Consider the following 6,000-nt stretch of genomic DNA (forward strand, 5'->3'; position numbering starts at 1 on the left):
TCAGGTCCAATAATGATGGGGTTCTTGAAGATAAAGAAGCAACAAAGAGAATAAAGAACAAAGAGATAGCAAAATTTCGATTAATTTCAAGAAGAAAAAAATAATAATCGTCCTCCAATAACCAAAACAAAACAAGTAAATAAAGTGCAAACTCCACAAAAAGGAAAGCAAATAAGTCCCAGTCAAATACCAATTGGATATTATTCAATTACTAAAAATAAGCTAAAAAGATAATCTCCAACTTGAAACCATATCCACGCATCAATATGGCTCCAACTCGAGTTGGCTACGGCTCTGGTTCAATATCAGAAGGCTGGTTAAAGTCCAGGTCCACATCCGTATCATCCTCCCCCGCTTGAAAAGGACTCGACCACGAGTCCGTAACAACATCAGCATCAGCCGTAGGCAAATAGGGCGTTAAGTCACCAACATTAAAAGTAGTGGATACATTATAATGGCCAGGTAACTCGATTTTATAAGCATTATCATTGATGCGTTTAAGCACCTTAAAAGGGCCATCAGCGCGCGGCTGAAGCTTACCAAAGCGCCCACCCAGAAATCGTTCTTTACGTAAATGTATCCACACAAGATCACCCTCACGAAACACAACCCGTTTACGATGTGTATTTGCTCGCTATTGATATTGCATATTATGTTTAATAATTTGGTCACGTACTTGCATGTGGAGATCCTGAATCTGTTTCGCACGTGTGTCCCCCTCGGCATTATCAATGATCAGCGCCCGGACAAGGAGTAAGATCAAGAGGCGTGAATGAATTACGTCCGTAAACAACAAAGAACGGACTCTTACCTGTTGACCCATGGTTGGACCGATTATAAGCAAACTCGGCTTGTGGGAGGACAAGATCCCACTGTTTCGGGTTGTCCCCAATAAGACTGCGGAGGAGATTACCCAAACTACGATTAGTGACCTCCGTTTGACCGTCCGTTTGAGGATGATGTGAACTACTAAATTGTAACCGCGACCCCAAACGCTTCCATAATGTGCGCCAAAAGTGGCTCACAAATTTAACGTCCCGATCGGATGTAATGCTCTTAGGAATACCATGTAAACGAACAATTTCACTGAAGTATAAACGTGCAACTTGACTTGCATCGTACGTCTTTGCACATGGAACAAAATGAGCCATCTTGGAAAAACGATCAACAACGCCCATAACCGAATCCTTCTGGCGTTGTGTACGCGGCAGTCCCAAAACAAAGTCTAAACTGACATCCTCCTAAGGTCCATTGGGTACAGGAAGGGGAGTGTAAAGATCCGCATTCGTATGATGTGTCTTAGCGAGATGACAAATGCGACATCGTTCAACAATTCGGGATACATCTTTCACTGCATTAGGCCAATAAAACCTATCACGTAGAAGACCCACTGTCTTGTCTCTCCCAAAGTGACCTCCCAACCCTCCTTGGTGATATTCCAAAATTATAGCATCCCTGAAAGAACAACGTGGCACACACAAACGATTATTTTTAAATAAAAAACCTTCATGTTTAGTAAACTCATGGAAGGGATGCATGGGGCACTGTTTCCAAGCACTAGTAAAGTCATGATCATCATGATATAAGTGCTTGAACATGTCAAACCCCTTCACGTGAAGCCGAACAAAAGTGAATAAAGAATGACGACGACTTAATGCATCCGCAACAGTATTAGCCGACCCTGCCTTGTGTCGAATAACAAAAGAAAAATCTTGTAACAATTCAACCCATTTGGCATGCCATGGATTGAGCTTGACTTGACCCTGAATATAACGTAAGGCTTGATGATCGGAAAAAAGAATGAACTCAGATGGTAGTAAATAATGACGCCAGTATCTGAGACTTCGAATGATGGCATAGAATTCTTTATCATACGTACTATACTTGCGTCTCGTGTCATTAAGTTTTTCACTAAAAAAAGCTACGGGACGCTGCCCCTGGCTAAGAACACCTCCGATTCCCAAACCCGACGCATCACATTCAACTTGGAAAACTTCATTGAAATTAGGAAGAGCGAGTACAGGAGCACTAGTAACACGTAACTTGAGTTCATCAAAGGCCTTTTGAGCTGCCTCATTCCATGTGAAAGTACCCCTTTTCAAGCATTCGGTAATTGGCGCCACAATAGTACTAAAATTGCGAATAAACCTGCGGTAGAAGGAAGCTAAACCATGAAAACTATGAATATCATGCAACGTCTTCGGAGTAGGCCACGAGGTAATTGCAAGAACTTTAGTATCGTCCATTTGAATCCCATCACCAGAAACTAAATACCCAAGAAACACAACTTCATTGGTGAGAAAGTGACATTTGCTAGTGTTAGCAAACAATTGTTGTTCTCTAAGGATGGTAAAAACAGCACAAAGGTGGTCTAGGTGTTGTTGAACAGTTTCACTAAATATCAATATGTCATCGAAATATACCACTACAAAACGTCCAATAAGGTCCCAAAATATATGATTCATAAGTCGCATGAAATTACTTGGAGCGTTCGAAAGACCAAATGGCCTTACCATCCATTCGTATAAGCCATCACGCGTTTTAAACGCGGTTTTCCACTCGTCACCGGGTCGTAAACGAATCTGATGGTAACCACTACGAAGATCAACTTTCGAAAAATTTTTAGCACCATGCAGTTGATCAAGCAAATCCTCGAATCTGGGAATAGGAAATCGATATTTAACGGTAATTTTGTTAACCGCTCGACTATCAATACACAAACGATATGCACCTCCGTGTTTTGGAACAAGCAACGCGGGAACGGAACACGGACTCATACTTTCACGAATAAGGCCCTTCTCGAGTAATTCAGCCACTTGGCGATGCAATTCCGCATATTCTTTTGTGTAATGCCCGTGTTTCTAGGCTAGGCATTAATATTTACATTATAATCTAGGTTAACCTTTGTAACTCATTTTGAAGAAATGAAAAGGAATTATGTGAATTATGTGTTTTATGCTTAATTATTAGGGTTTAATTAATTAAGAATAAAAATGAGCGTCAAAAATAAATATTAGATAAAGCCGATATCTATTAAGAAACTTGTAATGGGCGTGACAATGATTACGGATATATAAAGAATACCGAAATCCGAGTTATAACGAAAAAGTTATGACTTGTCGAAGTTTCGCGACAAACCGGCATGGTGCCGAATGTCGTAAAAAGTGAGTTTTTGATAAACTACTTTTTGGCCTTAGTGATCTAAACGAAACTCGTAGTGTTCGTTAAACCGAGAGTAGGTATAAAAAGAACGCCCAAATCTGACTTTGTACGAGGAAGTTATGATTTTTCAAAGTTTCAGCTTAGCAGTAGACAGCTAAAAACTCGAATTTTAGATCGAGTGATTTTTAGCCGACACGACCTAAACGAGAATCGAAGGTCTCGTCAATAGTAGCACAACGGTAAAAAGACAGACGAAAACGGAAAGTTGTAGAGCGTAATTTTAATAATAATATAAAAATTAAAGTCAAAATTAGCCGACGAAGTCTAAACGAAAGTTGTAGAGCGTAATTTTACCTACGCGTGCATATAAAGAACGTCAAAAACGGAGCTCGTATACGAAAGTTATGGATTTTAGAAGTTTTGGCGCGAAAATCTAGAAAAATCCCCAAAACCGAGAAATCTCGCATACGTGGACTTCGGCCACGTGTCCTCGCCTCGCATCCAACACGTGTCCGAAATGGCTGAGTCATCCGAGCAGCTGGCAGACACGTGTTCGAATCCGGAGAGCTGTCCGAAGCCGCATCGCCTACGTCCGACGCGTGTATAGTGACTCATCGCATCCGAGCTTCGCATGAGCCACGTGCCCCCCTCCTCGGATTCGGACTTCGGTCCAATCAGCGGCTGCCAGCGAGGCCCTCGCATGCGCAGCCCACGTGACCCCTTCTCGCATCTGTTGTCGCGTGGCTTCTCTCCTAGCCGTCCGATCAGGAGCCTCGCATCCTATAAATAGGACGGTGCGAGACCTCCCGGGTATATTTTGGAAAAGTGACATTTTTCACCCCTAAACCCATATTTCTTTCATTCCAACTTCCCTCAAAGCCCCGATATCAATTATAACCCCCAGAATACGCCACGAAGTGCCCGAGAAGCCCGAAAAATTTATCTTTTCGGTTTCGAAGCCCGACCTTTGCAGAGCCCGGTTTCTCAATAAAACTCCCGGTTTTATTAGAAACGAACGTTTTAGGAAACGAATTGCTGCCCGATTATCATCAAATCATGTGAGTGTATAGTCACCTTCATCTTACACCTAGATATGAAGTATTTTATATAAAATACGTGCTACGTGTAATTATATTAATTGTTTAATTGAGGTGACTGTTGAATTGATGTTTTATACAAGTTTTAAACTGTATATGTATTTTTATCTACAAATATGTTGGGTAAAACATGGGTAGATAGTTGATGTGTGATGAGATAAAATGATGAGAGGCCTCGATGTGATTGTGATCCAGTCATCTAGCGGAGTTTGGATGACGACCACGGACTTTGTAGACAGTCCAGTGGAACGCTAGTAGGCCCGCAACCTGTAGGTGTTAATGAATTTGGGTGTTCATTTGCTGTACTCCATCCCCCTCATGGTTGCCTTTAGGACATGTATGGTTGAGGAAACCCCTTAGCAGTAGTGTCCATCCCGATGATATTTTTTAGGCTAGGTCCCTTGTGAAAAGTGTTTAGGGACGTAAAGTGAGGATAACGGGAACGGGTAATCAGGGTTATTGTTGATTGATGAACTCAATAAGTTTATTATTACTGTGGGTTGAAAACCCTATATGCTCACCAGGCTCCCAAGCCTGACCCACTCAGCTTTTTATGTTACAGGTAGTGGACCCCGAGCATAGTCGGTGGACGATGAGAGATTTTTGGATTATAGGCCAGAGTTGTAAATAACTGTTGAAATGCTTATAATGTCTTGTTTATGCTTTTGATCTGTATCGGAACATGACATCCCGAGGTTTTGACATGAAATGAAATTATATATTTCTTAAAGAAAGGTTTTGACAAACTTTTATCATGTTTTGTATTGGGGACCAATTCCGCAACATCTTTTAAAAAGATTTCTCTGATTTTATTTTAAAAAGCATAAATTAAATCGGTCTTTTCTGGCCGAAAAATTAGGGGATGTCACAGTTGGTATCATAACATTAGTTTAAGCAAACTAAGAAATTGTAGAATTTCTAGACTTAAACTTAGAATGCTAAGTGATGATTGTGAGATGAGTGTCTACCATATTTTAGACACGAGCACTAGTTTATTTTAGGAAAGATGCCTAAAATGCTTTTATGTGCTGAATGCTATATGTTTGCCATATATGCCATTATTTGTTCGGATCTATGGTCTGTTGCCGACCGGATCTGGAAACCTTATGTGTGTAGGATTCTAAGCGTACGATTACGATATTAGAACTAACATGTAAATGTTTCAGAGTGATAAGGGAATTTAAATACCTATTGAGGATAAAGACCTAAATTCACCTTATTCGGTATATAGATTGTAATGGCAAGAACTCGTAGTGGAGTTGCAAATGCAAACGGAAACAGGGATCAACAACCTCAACCTCAAGTAGTTGAGCAAGTACCTGTTGTAGGAGCTGCACCTGAGCCAATGACGATGGCTGGGGTACAAGCAATGATGCAGATGATGTTAGATCGCCAGATGGAGGAGACCAGGCGATTACTACAACAGCATAGGGAAGAAAGTACGATACCTATTGAACAGCCCGAATTGAACGAAGGGCAATCAATAGGAGGGAACTACAGTGGGACTCTTGGTCAAGCCAACCCACCGATAGTTAGACAAAACAACCAGGATGGAGGAGTTGATGGACGTGGATGCAAATACAAAGATTTAATGCCATCTAAACCACCATGTCTATCTGGAAGTCCGATACCGGTGGAAGTCATGAACTGGATCTCCGAAATGGAGACGATGTTTGAAAGTTGTGAGTGTAGCAACAAACAAAAGACCGCACTTGCAATTCCTCTGTTAAAATCTGGTGTA

Source organism: Lactuca virosa, chromosome 5 (assembly GCF_052849685.1).
Source record: "Lactuca virosa cultivar CGN04683 chromosome 5, Lactuca_virosa_CGN04683_v6, whole genome shotgun sequence".
Lineage (NCBI taxonomy): Eukaryota > Viridiplantae > Streptophyta > Magnoliopsida > Asterales > Asteraceae > Lactuca > Lactuca virosa.